Here is a 20181-nt window from a genome sequence, read left to right on the forward strand (position 1 = left end):
GTTACTATTTGCATCAACATGATGCCCACAGGTAATCTCGAGAAAATAAACTAACCGGATTATGAGCTAAAGAATCATGTGGGCTTTTCTCCTGCTAGGATCTCAACAGCTGTTCCAGGACAAACATTGCCCAATAAGACTGCCCCCATCACAGGATGAATCTAAAGGACTTAATTGTGTGTGAGTAATTTCTAGAAAGTACTTGTAATTTTGTATGTGACTGGAAAGAATAACCACGGTGGAAAAGCCCCTGCATTTCTAATTGGTTTTGAGACTGTTTTTACCTGGTTGGTGTTTGAAAGCAAAATAATTGTTTCTCCTTGAGAAAACTGTTTGATTCTAATACTCCACATGCGTTTGACATAGTTAAAAAAAAAAATTTGGTTACAGTTGCTGTTTTGATTCTGTCGGCCCTCTCCCCCCACCTCCCCGTAACACAGGCTTTGGTTTGATTTTTCAGACCACACACACAGAGAACTGAATGTTCCATTAGTGATCATAGTCTTATCAATTCTATAGGTGGCAGAAGGCTCACTCTAGGACCACCTGCCTCTGCATAGTATTACACTGTGGGAAGACATTCCCCCACCACTAACAATGTGGGATGTAGTAGGGTGACTCTCACAGCCCATCTACTTTGGCATTGAGAACAAAGCTAGTTTAAGTTCAACTGGTCTGAAGCCTGCTTTCCTTAGATCTTGCCCAAGATCTATAACTGTAATCATCCATAATGACCCTATGCCATTGAATCTGCCCTGCCCCTGTGCTAGGAGACAGGAACCCAGGCCAGGGTCAGCACTACTAGTTGGCTAGCCTTAAAGAGCCTGGAGGAGCCCCACAAGTGAGAAGCTCTCCACACTCATTTTCCGGTCTCCCCCTCCCCACATGAAGGCCAAAAGCCCTGCCTGCCCCTAAAATCTCTAAAGGAAAACAGACGTTTTAAAATGACTGTCAACCTGTAAACAGTTACCCATTAATGAACTATTAAGCACTTAATTTTTATTTCCTCTATGTATTCATTTGCTCATTGAAATTTTGCCCAGCACATGGAGTATTTGGCAATCAGTTTCTTCTGTTTTGGGAAACCACTTATGTGTGTTTTCAGGGATGTCCAGGGAGACAAGGATTTGGTTTATGTGCAGCCAGGGAAGCCCTCAACTAGTAGAGGCTGAGATCTTGGCAGAGCAGTGGATGGCGTGGGTGGAAGCAGTGGATGGGAGAAGGAGAAAGAGGGGGTGAGCAGACAGTCCAGAAGTTCTAGCTTCTGAATGTTCTTAGCAGGTTCTGGCCATAATCTCTTATGCTGATAGGCCTTCAGATATGATAAAGATCATAGCTATTGGATGAGAAAGAACAAAACGAGCATTTTTTAAAAAGCAACTTAAAAAGAAAAAAATTGTCATGCATGGTTTGATTCTAGCAAAAGAATGATTATACATAAATAAGACATAGCATTATAGTTATTCTTAATGCATACATGCTTGCTTTTTTATATCTGTATTTCTTCCATCTAGATACAAAGATAAAATATACAATCCAAGTCAGCATTTACCATTTATCGTGTTATTCACGTTCACTTGTTTTTTTTCCCTTAAAATGTATACTTTTTTCCCCATGGACTTCCTTTTAGGCACAAAACTCAGATTCTGAAAGAAATACTTTCAGGTGTTTTTTTTTTTTTTAAGCTGAGTTAGCTTTGTCCATTTTACTAACTGTGCTTTTGTACATGTATTTATTTTTATGATTTATAAAAATGTTCTCATCATTTTAATAGTCACCCCTGGGTGCATGGGCAGTGGTTTAGAAAACTTCCAAAATATGGTAATACCACTATAGCAAAGCACCACACAGCAACAAAAACACAAACCCACTGAACACTGGCCCAGAACAACATTCCTCCAACTGTCTGGGGAAAATAAACCAAAAAAAGCTATCTTTCATCGTGCCTGAAAGGTCAGCTAACCAGGGCTTTCAGGAGAACAAGAGGAATGGTATTTTACAGAGGAGGGCCCCTTGTTGAAGACCCTTTGCCTCCAGCTCCCTAGAAATGCACTCCAGGGCGGGGTGTGGAGACAGATCTCATCCTAGAAGAGGGGTTATGGGCCTGAAGCTACGTGGAACCTACCCCACCTTGTGTGGACGTCCTGGCTGCCCGAACGAATATAGCCAAGGTGTCCATTCCAGCTACTAATTGCTCTTATCCTATCAGCTGAGGGCAAGGCTCTGGTTAGTTAGATTAGTTAGTTACAGCTGCTGTTGTTATTTACAAAGTGCTGAAGGAAAGATTGTTTTGAGTTCAGCACCGTGATATAGACATGGATTTTGAGTCCCAGCTGTATTTTTTACTTGATGTATGATCAAGTCACGTAACCTTTTCTTGAATCTTAAGTCTTTTTCCCACTAAAATCAGAGATCACATTGGCTGCCTCACTGAGTTGTTATGAGGGTTAAGTGAAATAACACAAGTGAAAGAACCGATTAAATATATTGCAAGTGCTCTGTCAATGACCTGACTGCTGTCTGGAGGTTTTCTTGAATCTGAATTACCAGAAAAAAATTGCCTGTACTCTGTCTTTGTCTTTCCATGGGTGCACACAGCCTTCCTCAACCGCAAGTCAGATCTGAGTGAATGCCTGAAAAACCTGGAGAAGGATAGGCACTTGGTCTGAGGGTGGGGCTGCATTTGCATTCCATCTGACAGGCTAGGGCCACACAAATACAAACTTAGTCACTCTGGAGTGTAACAGGGCTTCTGGCCGACTCCAGACTTAGAGCAAGCGTAACGGGACAAAAGCAAAGGGTACAGGGGACATGGTATACTCAGTTGACTTTTGTCAGCCATGTCAAGAGGCAGAATGGAGTGCTCGTTATAAGCAAGGATATCTGGAGACTGCTTAGAACAGTGCTCAATATACTGGGTATCAGCGCTTTCGAGAGGCAGCAGAGACTCAAGCTAAAGCATGTGGCTCTGAATGAGCTGCCTTAGTCTGCTTTCACCGTTCACTGACTGGATGACCTTGGGAAGTTCTTGCACGTCAGTTCTTCGGTTTCTTCATCTGTAAAATGGGGGTGGTAGTAATACTTCCTAGGGTTGTTTTTGTTATGATTTAATGAGTTAATAAATGTCAAGGGCTTAGAACAGTGTCTGGCATGTAGCACATATTTGCTGTTATTATTGTTGTTTTTATTATCATTATTACAGGTAAGCTGCCCCCACTCCTTTCCTTCCAGCTCAAAAAATGTAGATTACTCCCTAGCCAACCTGAAGGAGAAGGCTGTTGATCACCCAGAAATCTTTCTATGACTCTCACCTGTATGGCTGGTCATGCCTACTTTATCCTAAGGTGGTTCTTTAAAAGTTCGCTACAGTAGGGACACATTTACCCCTCCCAGGGGGCTGTCTCATCCCACACCTTCACTCTACCCTTGCATATGGTGCCCATTAGTCCCTTGTGATTTTTCACCACCTTCAGTTCCTCGACTTGTGTTTTTCCTCTCCCTTCCAGTTCTTGAGTATGATGAAGGGCTGTCCTGAGTCCTGTCGACAGTCAGGGGATGTTGCACTGATCAGACCAGGGCTGCTATTTTTCCGGATGAATAGGTGTGTAGATGGACTCAATGGACAGTGTTCGATTGCTAATTCTTTAAAAAAATTTTTTTAATGTTTATTTATTTTTGACAGAGAGAGAGACAGAGCATGAATGGGGGAGGGTCAGAGAGAGGGAGACACAGAATCCGAAGCAGGCTCCAGGCTCTGAGCTGTCAGCACAGAGCCAAACATGGGGCTCGAACTCACAGACCACGAGATCATGACCTGAGCCGAAGTTGGACGCCCAACCGACTGAGCCACCCAGGTACCCCGATTGCTAATTCTTATAAAATCAACAGGAAATGAGAAATAGAGGATCAAAAAAATTAAATGCCCTGTTGGTTTTTAATCATTCTGATAATCTCATTCCTCGTGCTACCAGTGTTATTTTTAAGAGAAGGTGAATAAATATGAACCCCCTTCCAAAACATTGCAGGGCTCTGTAGTTTCCTCTGAGAACTCCTTTCCTTTTGAGGGTGGACTTGAACTCAACAGCAGGACAAACATCGCTAAGCAGGCCCCGTCCGTTAGCAGTCTGTGTTTTCGCCAAGGGCTTATGGATGGCATTTCTTCACGACAGACGTAGTGGAATTAGTTGGACATATCACTCTAGACTGAGCTCTGAATCTCCAGATTGTGAGCAGTTTAATTCATACTCTCCATGTAGCTTTGCTATTGACATTTATTAGCCAAGAGTGTTGCTGCCAACACAAGTTTTGAGTAGATTGTGGTATAAACAGATTTCCTCTTTACACATTCTAATCAGCGCAGAAGGATTGTTTTTATTGAAACCGTATCTCGGCTTAAACTTCTCCGCACATGTAGGCACACATGTACAGAGTTTAAATTGTATTTATGGTTGGTAAATGTTCTAATTATGGGGCTGCGTGTGTTCAGAGAGGAAAATTAAATCAGCAAACATGGGACGCCAAGATGCCCTTCCGCTCTGGATTGGGTCCTTTACGGTTTCAGGCTTTGAGAAATCAATGCTGTGAAATGGTGGGTGACAATCCAGGCAGACATTTGTCTCCTGGCTGATTTACAGTGTTATCTACAGAGCTTTTTTTTTTTTTTTTTTTTTTTCTCCCTCATGAAGTGAAATTTGACTCCTTATTGCCTGCTTCATCCGAACACATCACAGAGCAATTGCCAACAAGCAGTTCTTCTGGATAATGTCCTGGGCCTCATTTTCCATATTAGAACACGTGGGATGCTAAAATCAAAAAGGTATGTAACTGAGATTGTGCCTATCAGCCCCATCCCATGCCGCTGTCGTGATAATGACAGTGACTAGGTTGCTAGTCTCTAAGCAGTGTCCAGTCTTCTTTGAAACTCACCCAAGAAGAGGTGTCCACATCTTTCCCCAGACTCCTGAAGAATGCAGGCCTGGCTGCAACAGACCAAGGGGGGCTAAACGGTTTTGAAAGTAGCTGCTGCTGTTATTTAGTTAGCTCAAGGAGGATTGTAGTTTGCAAAAATGGGCAAAATATGCACTCCAAGGATATGTAGAGCATAATCTAGCCTGGTCTCCCCGACCACAGTAATTTTGCTGCTGCAGGCAAAATGCTTTCCTGGTGTAGGTCTGAGTTGACAGATTACCGAGGGAAATTTTTGTCTTGCCCACACTCCCAGATTATTCAGCTCTCTTTTTAATACACCACTCGGCCCTCCTCCACACAGATTGTGTGGTGTAGACCTGGCATCCTTAACTGAATAATCTCTTCGCTGACAGCTGAAAAGTAAAGGCATCTGTGACAATCAGATGGGGTGCCTCAGGTTGGTTCCAGATGTCAAGTTGATTAATGTCGGAGTCAGGGCTGCCAGCAGATCCCCAGGAAACAACCCTGGTGGCTGTAGCATCATTGGGTAGAGACATATGCACAGATACTGAACAGATGCCAGTCCTTCTGTATCAGTTTAATAGAATACCCGGAAAATTGTGTACTTCCCCCAGGACGTAAACCCCGGTACGTGAATGTTTTCAGCCATTTTTCACGTTTCCTAACGCAGGGAGTTTGTTCCACTAAATTAACGTCGGTATTTCTATGCTAAGAAGGCCAATGCAGGCAAGCCCCAGTGGGAAAGCCCAGTACAAAGTGAAGATCTTTGCGAGGTTAAAACAGCACATTTCTGTGTAGTACTTCTGATTTTCCAAAGCATCATCATTTTTACTTCTTTTCCCACCATTAGCCTCAATCCCTATAAAACGGGTTGAGAAAGGCGTGATTGTGTAAGTGACCCAGCGTTCGTGCTCTGAAGTACTCTGTGGGTTAGAGATACCATTCATTGTCCTTCCCACCTACCCGAGCCACCACGAGATGGGCGAATGGCCTATTAGATGTCATGCAGTTTGGTCAGCATAAGAACTACAGACTCAGCACCCACCACCCCTGCTTGTTCTCTCATCGAATTGTGGTCCCCAGACCAGCAGCATCAGCATTTCCCCAAACCTACTGGACCAGAACCTCTGCGAGTGAGGCCCAGCAATCTGTTCTAAGAAGCCCTTTGGGTGATTCTGATGCACACTCAAGTTTGAGAATGACTGGCCTGGGCCAAGAACTCCTAGTTTGCATTTCCTAAACCCCAGGCCCAGTGGGCATCCCATGAAGCAGTTTTCAAAACTTCACGAAACTTACTAGGAATCATAGCCTTAATGTTACTTTTTAAAAATTACATATTTCATTATAGATGGCTGATAAATGACGGTTGGAAAGGGAAATGGACTATTACATCTCATTATTGCCATTTTTTAGGAACTCGATTATTAGTCAGTGCTGTTGAGTATTCTTTCCTTCATGCCCCCACTCATTTGTGTTATTACATGCTCTGTGATAGATACCAGGAGATCCAAAGATGGTAATGTCCTTACTCTGGAGATAATTATAGGCTTGCGAACAGATTATTGCAATACAATATAGCAAGTACTAAAAAGCAGACTCAAACAGTATTGTAATTGAAAAAAATCTGAAAACCTTGGGGAAATAATCTTCAGGTGAGGCCATATTGCTTCCAGACTTTGTGGAGAAGCTTGGACAGCTGGAATGGGAGAGAGGGAGGTCGGCAGGGCAACTCTTGGGTGGAAACCTGCTCCTTCCTCTTCATTCCCCAGCCACCCAGCAAAGCAGCAGAAAAAGGAGCCCACCTCTGGGTTCTGGGTTTGCCTCCCTCTCTTGGAATCTTCTGCCTCTTTCCTGGGCAATGACATTTCTGATTATGAGAAGCACTGATAGATCATTTGAAACAGGCTCACAGACCCTGCACTAGTGAGAACTTAAAAACGAGAACTTTGACATACTTTTCTAGACCTGGCTCATCTTTTCTTATGATGGGCAGTTATTTAAAAGGCACTTCTCTGTTCAGCTGGTGACTGGAAACCAAGAGAAACGTCACCTTGATTCTGAGACTATGCGGAGAACATTTGTTTCCCTCCAGTACAATGACTTTCAAAAACACATAAGGTTAGTTCCTGTGCAACTTTTTCACGTAAAGAAAAAATCATGATTATGTGGTTTGCGTTGCAGAAAAAAAATACTCTGGGTAATTTTGCTTTCAGGTTATAGTGAGGTTGGTCCCTATTTGTCAGGTTTCTGGTCCAGAACCCCAAGCCTGAGCACATGACGGGCCTCCTTGTCCTTCCTTTCAAGTTTACTTTCTGTCTGTCTGCAGTGACACTTCAGAATGTGTGTGCATGCCCGAACCCCCCGCAAAACTAAAACAGGAGGAAAGGGGAGGGGCAGGGCAGAGATGTCGATGCAAGGAAACTACAGATGTAAACGGAAACTTATACCAAGAACACCAGCAACTGCTTTCTTCTGTGTGTGTGTGGGGGGGGGGGGGGTGGGTGCTTCTGGTTCTAAATGAGGTGTTAGTGTTTGTGGGGTGGTAACCTTGTCCTACTGAATTATGATGAGAAAACAACCCAGTTGCCTACAGAGCCAAAAACAAACCTCAGAACTGCTTAACTCATCCGTCAAACAAATTGTATTTTAGGAAATGCAGGACAGAGAAAAATGCACCAAAGAAAAGGAGATTTATTTATTTGTACAAAAGTAGAATGACAGGCGTTTGAGTGGATCCAAATAGCATTTAGGGAGAAAAAAAAATGTGATTCATTGCCAGCTATTAAATCTTGTTTATCCTTCTTTAAACTAACCAGAAACACATTTCGGGAAAATGCTAGTTAACAGTTTAAGCAGTGCAAGCCTCCTGGCTTTGCCTTCCCTGCTTCTCCAAGAGGAGGATGAGGGTGTGAAGCAAGTGAACAGCGTTTCAAGAAACTGGGGCCACGAATGGATTTCCAGTCCTGCCTCTGGAGCTCACCCTCAGACTCTGGGAGAATTCCTTCAGTCTCCTCAAAGAGGGATGCTTACCTTCCAGCAGCTGCGAGAAGGTCCATGTTTACCAGGTAGTTTCAGATGAACGTTCCCAAGGACGTAAAACATTACTCCAAAGCAGTCAGTGACGACGTGCTGTGTCCTTCACAAAGCACCTTTTCCCCGATGGCCCGTCATCCCCATAGTGTCTCCCAGACCGACAGCGGACAGCACCAGAGCTGACCCCAGACACGGCTCTGGGACTGAAATGCTTCAGAGCACTTGACAAGGAACTGAAAAATTTGCTGAAGTCCCAACTGTTGGTAGAAGAAATGCCTCCAAGCTACAGTACGCTGTGGTGGTCCCTTCCAGGCTGGCCCTGTGCTCTTCCTGCTGCGGGGCCTGTGAGGGAACTGCCTTTTATAGACGCTCTTACTGCACCCCAGCACCCTCTTGCTTAAATGTATTAATATAAATATTTGGGGATGCCTGGGTGGCTCAGTTGGTTAGGCGTCCGACTCTTGATTTCACTGTCATGATTTCACGGTTCCCTGAGTTCGAGCCCCACATCAGGCTCTGTGCTGGCAGCATGCAGGCTGTTTGGGATCCTCTCTCTCTGACCCTCCTCCACTCATGATGTCTCTGTCTCTCTCAACAAGAAATAAGCTTTAAAAAATTTTAAAAGATATATAAATATTTGGGTCATCAATGCCTTTAGAATTAGAATACAGTAGAATCCCTACCATAGACTGCAGGGATTCAATTGATTCAATCAGTATAGAGATAGACACTTTTCTGAAAGAAGCCACTAGCCTTCCAAGCAAATAATTCCACCCTAGGAATTATCTAGGGTTTGTGGTTTTAGTAGCGTTTAGAGAGGGGACTATCTGCGGAGTTTAAGGCCACAAGGAAAGGTGCAGGTGGGCTCATTAGATCCACAGAACTAGTCTTCCCTCTCCCCCTCCCACCGCAGTGGTCAAAGCAGAAGGAATATGGCTTGCTGACTTTCCAGCCTCAGGGAGCTCGATGAGGCTAAGTGATCTTGGCCTGTACTGGCTCTGTCCCCTTTTCCCCAAAATCTTCCCTGGAATCTTCAACTTTTCTCTTTTGCCCGACATACCAGATTCCCTCACATATTTCTACTAATATTATAAATTCCTTGAGGACAAGAATAGTGTTTTAATCACTTTTGTATCCCTTTCTCCTAGCAGAGCAACCACCATGTAAAGTTAGGCATTGGAAAACGGTGTTTAAAATGAGTAGGGCCCTTTTACCTCCAGCTTTGTGAGCCACCTAGGCTAGATCTGTGCCGACTGGAGGCGCACGATAAGGCAAATCTCCCCCCAGACAGCTACCTTCAAACCTAACATTAGGGAGACTCTCTGTTTTTCATTTTAATTAGCTCTACAAACAACATTCAGTCTTCACTACCACCACAACAGAAGACCAGCCTTGTCGTCATCCTGTGGGTTTCCTCGGCATCTGCACTTTTAGGGTGAGAATCCATTTGAACTACTGCAACGGTGCCTTTGGGATTTATAGGAGGAAAGGAACTCAAATAACCTGACAAGTCAGAAGAAGATAAACTTAGAATTGGCAGAAAGGTGTGCCTTCTCTTCTGGCCAATTTTGGCCAGGGTAGCAGTTTGCAGAGGGAAGGAAGGGGAAGGCACAGAAGAGCATTGTTTTAGGTCAGAAATGTCATAGCGTGCATTGTTTCACAAGGTGCCAGGAACATCACTAAATTGCTCTTGTGTCAGAAGGGAAATTTGGACATGAGCTGGACCAAGGCAGAGTGTTTGCAGGGCGTCCAAACTCTGGACTGTCACCACAGAGCATAATGACAAAGGGAAGAAAGATTAGGTCACGGGGTGGGGCCCTGCGAATAGGATCAACGCCCTTGTAAAAGAGACTGAAGAAACGTTCCCTCTGCCACGTGAGGTCACAGTGAGAAAATGGTGGTCTGCAACCTGGGAGAGGACTGTCACCAGAACCCCACCATGATGGCACCCTGACCTTGGGCTTTCAGCTTCTAGAATGGTGAGAAATAAATTTCTATTGTTTATAAGCCACATAATCTATGTAGTTGGCTTTAGCAGCCCAACGAAGACATCAGGGTGGTATCTTACAAAATCTTATCAGTTCTTTGCACCTATTCCCCTGACTACCTGACCCATGTTTTGCTGCTTCTGGAAAGAACAGCAGTGGAAGGAATGTGGATAGGACAGCAGACCCCTGGGAGGAGCTGAGCTGACAAGCAGGAGGCAGTGGATATTCCCTGCAAGGGTCCTCGCTCGGATTCTCACCTGGCTTCCTTTGCCACGTCACCTTCTACTTGCCCTTTTCAGGGAGAAACTGTGGTCACCACCACACTCCTGCAGGCACCAAGGGCTCACGTCACACCGTCACATGGCACCCTCCCTCTGCACCTCTGGCCTCACATCCAAGAGCGTGGCAGCCAAGGACGGCACTGTTGCCATTTTTCCCCATACTCCTTCCCTGAAGATAAGAGTTTTAAGATGTAAAGGGACTCTAGGACCCAGCCATTCCACTCCTAGGTATATACCCAAGAGAACTGAAAACATATCTTCACAATCAAACTTGTACACAGATGTTCACAGCAACACTATCCACAGTAGCCAAAAAGTGGAAACAATCCGTATGTTCATGAACTACTGAATGGGGCAACAAATGCGGTATGTCCACGCACTGGAATATTACTCAGCTGTGAAGAGAGTAAGTGTGGACATGTGCTAGAACAAGGACAAACCTTGGAAGCACTCTCAGTGGAAGAAGCCAGACACAAAAGGCCACAGATTGTATGATTCCATTCAGATGAAATACCCAGAGAGGCAAATTCACACAATCAGAAGGTAGATTTGTGATTGCCTGGAGTTGGGGGGAGGAACATGGGGGAATGACTGCTAGTGGGCATGGGGTTTCTTTTTGGGGTGATAGAAATTTTCTGGAATTAGTGGTGATGGTTACTCAACATTAAGAGTATACAAAACTCACTCAATTGTACACTTTAAAACGGTGAATTTTATCTCCATGAAAAAATGGAATTAAAAAAAAAAAGAAGTAATGAACTCAAGTCTCCAGGAAACAGCCCCATTTCCTTCTTGTTTCCCTCCCTGAGCCAGCTGGGAACCTTGTTCAAATATTTGCACACCTCAGACCCGCGGTTTGGACGGACCTATTGGTGCATCTTTTCTCCTACCTTCTGGCCACATCTCTGTGCTTCAGTGTCCATTCGTCGAGACTCCAATGGGTATTCAGTTCTGAATGTTCCTCTACGTGCCTGCACTACGTATTTGGTCTTTGGGGTTTGGTTGATCTAGACAGAGATCTCAAATCCCCACCCTGTCTCTGGCAACACTGGTCCTGTGAGCCACTCCCTGTGGGAGCCGTATTTCTCAACTGTTGGAAAGCACCAGGGCGGCTGGTTTGAGGCACAGACTGATGAATAAGGCTCAGCAAAATGCCAACTTGGGCCATTTGTTTTTGTGTGTTTGTCTTGTTTTGTTTTGCTGCTGTCATAAGCCGAAGCCTTGAGCCAAGAGATGCCTCTATCATCTGATAGATAGGACCCCTCAGTTTGCCCTTCTTCGGCCTGTCCCCTCTTCAGCAGGCACTGCCACACAAGTGGCCTGGTGTGGAATCCACACATCTATCGAGCTGTGAGGTGTGAGGATTTCTCGGGGTATAAACCTCATATAAGTGGCCGCTCAGGCACTCACTGTGGCCACATGCTGAGGACTCCTGGCCGTGAGCCTCATGTCCCTCCATGCCCGCCTCCCGCTCACGACTTTGTGCTTTGCTGCCTTGGTGAATGGCATTCTTTCCTGCCTACCACGTGGGTATTCCCGAACCTTTCACCCATTTCAGATGAGCACGTCCAGGAACATTTTTATTCCCACGCATGACCCTGAAGGACAGGTAACATGGGAAGCCTTTTATAATACTAGTTCTGGGAGGGAAAGGGAAATTTCAACCCCCCAAAGGCTCGTAAGCAGGCGTGCTGAAAGTCTGATGCCACTAAGTTGTGCTGTCTCAACCGGACCCACGTAGTTTAGGTTGGTTAATAATAAACGAAGGCTCTTGATTTACTTTTTTAACTGACAAGCAGAGCCCGGGTCGGTCAAGTGGGTTAAGAATATTCCAGTGATTCCTATCAGAGCCCTGCCATCGTATGGTCCACACGGAGTGCCAGTAGAGCAGGCCCAGCCACCTATCTGCACATTTATGGACACATGTAACCCTACTAATCAGCAGCTCACTGAGCTTCTCTGTTGCCCGCAGGCCGAAGAGAAGGTGTTTGTGGGGTCAGAAGTATGTTTTCCTCAATTGTGTTAGTGGGTGAGTCAGAGTGCTGTGGTGTAGGCAAGAGGCAGGAATTCTGGATGACCCAAGAGAATGGGAATTTTTTAGCAGCTCTCTGGTGTTCCCAGGTTGACGGGGAGCCTGAAGAAACGGGCATGGAGGCAGGTGGAAACCAAGACTGCTCCAGAGTGAGGAAGCCTGTGGTCTGGGAATGATGCCATAGCTGTAATGGTCTGGATAAGGCAAGGTTGCCACCCTTGGGTCACTCAAGAGTCACGGTCTTGAGAAGAGGCATCCAGTTGGTTGGGTTTTTATCGAGGATATGCCATAGGAGAAAATAGTATTTAGTCTCTCAGCTTCTGTGACAGCAGGTAGTAGTCCCACCCAAACTACACACGGGGGAAAGAGTTATTTCCCAAAAAAGAAATCAGACTGCTAATTAGGAAAAGGGAACAGATGCTAGGTAGACAAAAAATCAGCCACTGTTTCTTTCCTTTGAAATACAGAAACTCACTTGAAACAAACTAAACTGAACAATAGCTTCTCTCTGAAAGAGGGTGTCCAGTTATCTGTAGTGAAATGATTGTGTATTTACAATGAAACCTTAATTTTATGGGAGTTCTGGCAGAGGTGATATCTAATATGAGCCAAAGGAATATCTGAAGGCGTGCCTGTGTGGCTCAGTTGGTTGAGCGTCTGACTTCGACTCAGGTTGTGATTTCATGGTTCATGAGTTCGAGCCCTGCATGGGGCTTGCTGCTGTCAATCCAGAGCCCGCTTTGGATCTTCTGTCCCCCTCTCTCTGCCCCTCCCCCACTTTCTCTCTCTCCCTCAAAAATAAAAAAAAAAGATGAAAAAAAAAAAAGAATATCTGAAACTGCTACTAGCTGTCTGGCTCAGTTTGGTTATGCAGACTTGATTCTTTCTTTTTTTTAAAATTTTTTAATGTTTATTTATTTTAGAGAGAGAGACAGAGCACAAGTGGGGGAGGGGCAGAGAGAGAGGGAGACACAGAATATGAAGCGGGTTCCAGGCTCTGAGCTGTCAGCACAGAGCCTGTTGCGGGGTTCAAACCCATGGACTGCAAGTTTGTGACCTGAGCCGAAGTCGGGTGCTTAACAGACTGAGCCACCCAGGCACCCCAGACTTGATTGTTTCTGTGGAGAGAAAGTGACATGGAGTATTTATACAGTGAATCTGAGTCAAATTAGGTAAGGCAGGCTTCGTAAACCTTCTTAGTTGTGTGTGGGGGGGGGGGGGTCTTCAGCCATTTTCTCCTGTCAAAAGATAATAATGGGTGATTAGCGCTTCAGGTATGAGAAGGGTGGCACAGAACCTCTGTGTGATTCATCAGCATCTACAGAGGATGTGTTTCCCATGAGCACATGCCCACCATCCTGCACATGCAGCCAGTTGCATTGTCCTGGGGAGAGCGTGTCAGGCGACATCATTCAGTGGGCTGTTTGCTTTGCTGTGGCCTCTCTTGCCACTTGCGTTTTTCTAAACAGTGTTGAACCCCGATGGCTGAAAAAAGTCTTCCGTGATCACGCTGGACCAAAGACACGGGTCCTGCTGGGCCACATTGTAAGTTTTCCAACGGCTCAGGCCCCCCTGAGGACATATGGCCGAAGAAACCCAGGGAAGAGTTCCGCGGGCAGTTAGGAATTGGTGGAAGTCCTTTCACGTTGTGGAAGAGATCACAGTTATCGTGACAGCCTCGGAAGACTGAGCCCAGTTCCATGATCAGGAGCTGGGTAACTGCACGTGGAGGCATGTTGTGACTTCCGGGAATTGGAAAGAATGGAGGAAGTGTGACGGCCAAGGCACAGTCTGCCCTTTCTCCAGAAGGAGGAGGGAGGAGGTCCGGACAGAAGACACAGCCTGCCTCAAGGAGCTGCTCTTTCCCCACTGGTTTCTCGGACGATTAACTCGGCTTTTTATATGTGCAGAGCAAGTCAGCACGGTTTTAGGAGAAGGGAAGTCTGTCTCTATAGTATTCAGCACGATTTTGTGGTGGCAGGAGGTATTCCATTAGAACTCTTGGTGGCTACACCACAGATAACATTCTCCATGCCTCTTTGCATGTAATCCTAGTAATAAAGTGCTTGGCCAATATTTTATTGATTATTGAGAATTATGAATAATCACAGCTGTGTTTGCTGGGGAGCTTCTGGGGAAAGATAATTAGAAACATATTATTTTTCATGGCAATGAAACAATTGTCATGTTAGTTTTTCAGGAATTCCTCTAAAAATTAGGAGTGATTCTTTTTAAAGAAAGGTTTCTAAAATAGAGACCGCAATGCAATGCTAAAATTAATGATCTGCTGGGACAGCAGAGAAATCACTTTGTGAGAGGCACTATTCGTAATGAAGAGCTAAAACATAAGAATAGTTGCTACAGTTAGGCACCCCTACCTCCAGAAAATTTGGCTTCAAGGGGTGGGCACACTGAATAGAGGCCAGCAGTTGGGTTCCTCTCATATTCTCCGGCTTCTTAATATGAGAAATGTGCATTTTAATACAAGTTTATAAAGTATTCTAAAAATTATTAAAGTCTGTGTCAGTAAAACAGGATTGAAATGGACATGACCCAGTTATTTGTTTCATGTGCAATATAGCTTCTTCTAAAAAATAGAGAAATGTGGAAAAAGTATTCCACAGTCTTAGACAACTCAATCTTTTAATTATGGCTCTCTAGACACAGCCTAGGATAGATTCTTTGTAAAATCAAATGTTTAAAGAGCGTCAATATTATGCCTATGACCCAATTTATCCCTCTAGGATAGAATCATGGGGAAATACTTTCACACCTCTATTAATACATGATTCTTACATTTCTCAAGCTTTAACATAAGGACATAAAACTCAGAACATCTTAGCATGGTAAAAGGGATCAATGAATGACAGAGGGGCACCAGTTAGCAGACTGTTGCAATAATTTGAGCAAATGGGGAAAGTGAGTCCTTAGACTGTCACCGATTTTTGAAAGAAAATAAGATTTGCTAGTAGATTTTAGTAAGCGTAAGAGAGAGGAGTCAAAGATGACTCCAAGATTTTTACTCTGAGTAGATAGAAGAAGGCATTTGCCATTTACTGTCATAAAGAGGGCTGTAAGAAGAGGTGGTTTTCAAAGAGAGATCAAGAATTTGGTTTTGAACTCCGAAGCCTGAGATGCCTTTGAGACTTCCAAGGGAAGATGCCAAGGAGTCAGTTGAATAAGAGTCTGCATGTAGGCAAGAGGTCTGGGTTGGAGATAGAAAACCGCGAGTTATCAGTGTGTACGTGGTATTTAAAGACTTGAAAGTGAGGAAAGACGAAAAGGGCCTGTGAACAGAGACTTCTGGGCTGTGCCAACATTCAGAGGTCGGACAGGTGCACAGAGGCCAGAGAGGGAGTGGGACAGCCAAGGGAGAGTGGGGTCCCAGTAGACAAGAAAAGAGTGTTGTTCAAGAAGAAAGGAGTAATCACCTCTGTCAATTGCTCCTGAAAAGTTGAGGAGGATAAAAACTGAGAAATAGGGCAACCAACTGTCCTGATTTGCCCAGGCCTCTCCGTGTCTTAGCACTGAAAGTCCTGTGTTCTAAGGGAGTGCCTAATGCGAAGCAAATGCCAAGCATTTCTCCTACCAGGGAGAAATGGCCATTGGGCTTATTGGTCATGAATGTTAAGGTAAGAAAGTTTGTGTGGAATAGTGGGGACAAAAAAACCTGGGCAGGGTTGGTTTTAGGAGAGAACAGGCGTAATTATTGTTACACAATATATATTACAATGGTGTTACCTCATTGTTCTTACCTACTATTAAAGTTATGTAAGAAAATTTTTCATGTCTTTACAGATGTATTTCAAAATATTGAACAGTGAAATGTCATGTTATCTGTGATTGCTTTGAAATACTTCAGCAAGGGAAAAAAAGAATGAAGCAAGTAAGTATCGCATTCATAATTATTAAATTTGGGTGATGTGATTATGGGGTTCATTATAATATTCTTTATTTTTATGTATGATTGAAAACTTTCATGGTAAATTGTTTCTAAGTTAGATAAAGCGAATGGGAAAAAAGGAATTAGAGACAGCAGGAATACACAAATTTTTTCAAGAGTTTTGCTGTAAAGGAGAGTAAAGAAATGGGCAGTGCCTGGATTGGTCTCTGGATTTCGTTTTTGTTTTGTTTTGAGATGGGAGAAGTTACAGAAGGTTTGGATGCTAATACAGGAACACAGATGAGGCAGGCAGGGCGAAGCAAATACAGGGGTGCTGACCTTGAGTAGGGAGAAGGGATGGGGCTAATGGCACCCAGGTGGAGGGCTCAGTGTTTGAGATGATAATGCTGAGCTCATTCACGGTCAATAGGAGGATGGCAGAAGGAATAGGTACAGGGGCAGGTAGAGTGGGTGTGCTGGTGGGAGGGGATGCACTTGTGTTCTGATGGCTTTGGTTATTTCCATGAAGGAAGAAGCAAGGTCAAAGGCTGGGGGAGCTTGGAAGTTTAAGGAGCGAGGAAGAAGTGAGAAAGAGTTTTCCAGGAGCGTGTGAGAGAGGGACGTAGTTGCCTGGAGGAATGCAAGATTGTCAGGTAGCATTAATGGCCTATCTCAGGTGGAAACTGGTCAGTAAGTGCAGACGTTGCTTGGGGTGGGGGGTGACCTGCAGGCACTCACCTTCCCACAATGACTGCATGCATTTCCAGTGTGCTGCCTGAGGGCTTTGTTCTGGCTATGGGAGCATGCCGCTGCCTACACACTGCGTAATCAGGGTGCGCTAAAGACTTACTGTGCCTCTGAAGCAGTTCTCAACCAATGATGGACAGGGCTTTGGTGGATAAATACGCCAGCTCCCACAGCATTCAGCTGGGGTAGTTTTGAGGCGTGTTCAACACATTGGGCAGCATTCCCCACTGGGATTCCCCAGTTGTCCACAGAGATAACTTGCTTATTAGTGATCCTTTATTGGTTTTCTTTCATCCCCTGTCTTACTTCCTGACTCTTCTGATGTTTCTTAGGATCATCTCCCAAAATACTATTTGTGCTGCAATCCTTGTCTAAGATATTCCTCATTGGAAAATAAAATCTAAGAGAGTATGGCATGTTTTACGTGCTTGAGAGCAGATGATCAGTGGGTGGAGAATTGGATTTAACAGGGTTGGGTTTTTTCCTGTTGAGCCCTAAGCAAGGTGAGGGGGAAGGGAGTTAGGATGTGCAACAGATCATGGGCTCTGTGCTGGGTAAGGAGGGAGGTGATGCTATGTGGCAGAGGAAGGGTGGTAAGAAGGGATGTAAGTTGGGGATCCTGGTGGATTCCAGGATTTATTGGTGTTGGAAGATTAGAGGAGTGAGCTAGAAATATAGGAGTGGTAACTGGTAGTGGGGGAAGGTTGGAATCGAGAATATGGGAGGTCTGCATAGGACAAGATCACTGGAAGAAAAGAAATCAAATAACTAAGGGGCCAGGACATTGAATCAGGGCAGGAGTGATGTTGCAGAGAGAGATCATGAACCTGGGGCAGAATCTTCAAGGAATGACCTGGAGGCCATAGTCTGATGTTTGAAGGAGAAGAGACAGTCCTCTGGAAAGGAAGAAGACATCTGTCCCTGTGTCAGAACCCCTGAGGGAGCTGTAGGGAAGCAGTTCCTTTAGAGGGGATCAGGCTCCCACCTGAAGCAGAAGGTGAAGGAACGTTTAGAGGAGAAATAGAGGATTTGGGGGATTCTATTGATGATTGGCTGTGCATTCCAGAGAGCATCGGGTGAAGGTGTCTGGGAGTGTGCAAGGTGGGGAGTTGGGGGGATATACTTGGCTCAAGTGGAAATATACCTGGCTCTGTGGGGATGAGTCCTAGTGAGAGGGCCGTTGGGGACGTCTGGCTTCTTGGGGTGATGGGTAAGCACCCAGGCAGTAAATGTAGATGTAGGCATCATGGGCTTTGCCCTGGCCATCACTCAGATGTGGAGGTGAGACAAAGGGCTGTGGGGAAAGGAGGCAGGCCATCAGGAAACACAAGGGACTCTGCAGGAATGCCTCTAGCCCACTGAGCCCCAACTCACCCTGTGGTTCAGCCCGTGGAGTTTGGGACCCAGTGATGTTCTTGTCAGGAAAAGGAGGGAAATCAAAGAATCAAGGCAAAAGGCAAGCATCTCATATCAGGGAAAATTAGAAAGAGGCCTGTCAGAGGCACCTGGGTGGCTCAGTTGGTTGAGCCTCTGACTTGAGCTTAGGTCATGATCTCATGCCTCGTGAGTTTGAACCCCACGTTGGGCTCGCTGCTGTCAGTGCAAGAGCTCACTGCGGATCTTCTGTCCCTCTCTCTCTCTCTGCCCCTTCCCTTCTTGTTCTCTCTCTCTCACAAATAAATAAATCTTAAAAAGGAAGGAAGGAAGGAAGGAAGGAAGGAAGGAAGGAAGGAAGGAAGGAAGGAAGGAGCTTGTCAGGTCTCAGACCTGATAAGGTGAAGGCGGGAACATTCTAAAAACCAACAAGGGGCAGGGATGCTTGGGGCTGTAAAAATGCCAGTACGTTTACTGGTGGATCATGAGCCCATGAAGTTCAAGATCAGTTTACTCTCTCCTTTGGTCATTCTGCAAATTTTCCAGGGGCAGAAAACTTGTCATGTGAAATAGAGTTTTGTTTTTTATGAGTTTATGGGATTGCTGATCAGTATTTACCAAGACGTGGAACTTTTTCTTTTGTTAGCAATCGGAATAAAAAATAGAATTACTAATTGCTTTCCAATCATTTCTCAAAAACTTGTGAGCATATTACCAGCCCTCAGAACTAGTCTTACTGGACCCATAAAGAGACCCAGGTACCTGACTGAGCCCTCTACGATGTACCCTGGTGTTGCCTTCTTTAGGAGGAGGCTGGAGCCCTAACTCCACACCTGCTTCTATGCAAAGCCCATACTGACCCGCTCATCCCACCAGCCCCTTGTCGTGTGAAGGTCTCTGTTGGCTCTCACACCACCCAGTGTTGCTCTTGGGCACTCCCTGAAAGCAACCTTTAGTTCTTTTGCCTGAGCCTCACATCTCTACACGAGATGGTATCTCATCGTCCCTCAAGGGACCTGTTATTTTGAGTCGCGCACATTGTCTAGCACACGTTGCCTGGCGCGTAGGTATTCAGTGAAAATTTGTTGCATGGAAACCAAACGAATGAGTGAATTTATTTAGTTCTTGAGGACCTCCCAGGTTTCGAACATTGTCGTGGGTACTGAGGAAATGGTTATAAATAAAGGAAATGAAAATCTCTGCCTTGCGGGTCTTACCTTCCAGAGGGGGGAAGACAATGTGTATAATGGTGTGAAGCCTTGGTTCCTGGGTAGGCGGCAAAGCTGAACTTCAAGGTGAAGCGAAGCTTAATGACTGATCACTGGGAGCCTGCCATGTGCCAATTGTTATAAGCACGCTATCAAACCTTACCTGCTGATGTGGGGTAGGTAGTGTTGATCCTGGTCTTGGAGATGTGCAATCTGAGGCTCAAAGTGGTGAGTTTCCCAAGATAAATGGTGGTAAATGTACAGAGCAGGGATTTGAGCTCAAATCTCTCTGATTTCAGGGCACATGTTCCTAACCACTGCACTGTGCTGCCTTTCGCTTTCTATTGAATCCCAGCAGGCGCATTTATATTGAGAGAATAGGGGCACTGGTGAATTCGGCATTTTCATTTCTCTTTCTCTTACTTGGTTATGGAACAACACAATAGCAAACTCCTCACTTAAAATCAGCCTTTTACTCTGAAGCCACTTGATAGCCTTAAGCTATCTAGCTCTGATTAATTTCCATTTAGCTACCGATGCAAATCTGAAGGCAATCAAAAGGCAAGACCCTGAGTCCAGGAGCTGTTTGACACCCTTATAAGGTAGCAGTTTCCACCATATGAATAAGGAAAAGAATGAAGAAACGCAACAACAATCTATACATATCACTGAAGCAACAGCATTAACCTTATATTTCTGGCTCTCA

At 45.0% G+C, this 20181-nt stretch overlaps 1 long non-coding RNA gene across 2 annotated transcripts; it reads left to right on the top strand.

Moving 5' to 3' along the window:
- The first annotated feature begins 3502 nt into the window (after positions 1–3502).
- On the top strand, positions 3503–16420 carry LOC132681271 (uncharacterized). 2 transcript variants are annotated; one of them, XR_009610969.3, is made up of 3 exons: positions 3503–3601; positions 4686–4816; positions 16062–16420. It is a non-coding gene; the product is annotated as an uncharacterized LOC132681271 (long non-coding RNA). The 2 variants fall into 2 exon arrangements; XR_013554076.2 differs by lacking the exon at positions 3503–3601 and adding an exon at positions 3690–3854.
- The last annotated feature ends 3761 nt before the right edge of the window (positions 16421–20181 follow it).

Source organism: Panthera onca, chromosome A1, assembly GCF_046562875.1.
Source record: "Panthera onca isolate mPanOnc1 chromosome A1, mPanOnc1 haplotype 2, whole genome shotgun sequence".
NCBI lineage: Eukaryota > Metazoa > Chordata > Mammalia > Carnivora > Felidae > Panthera > Panthera onca.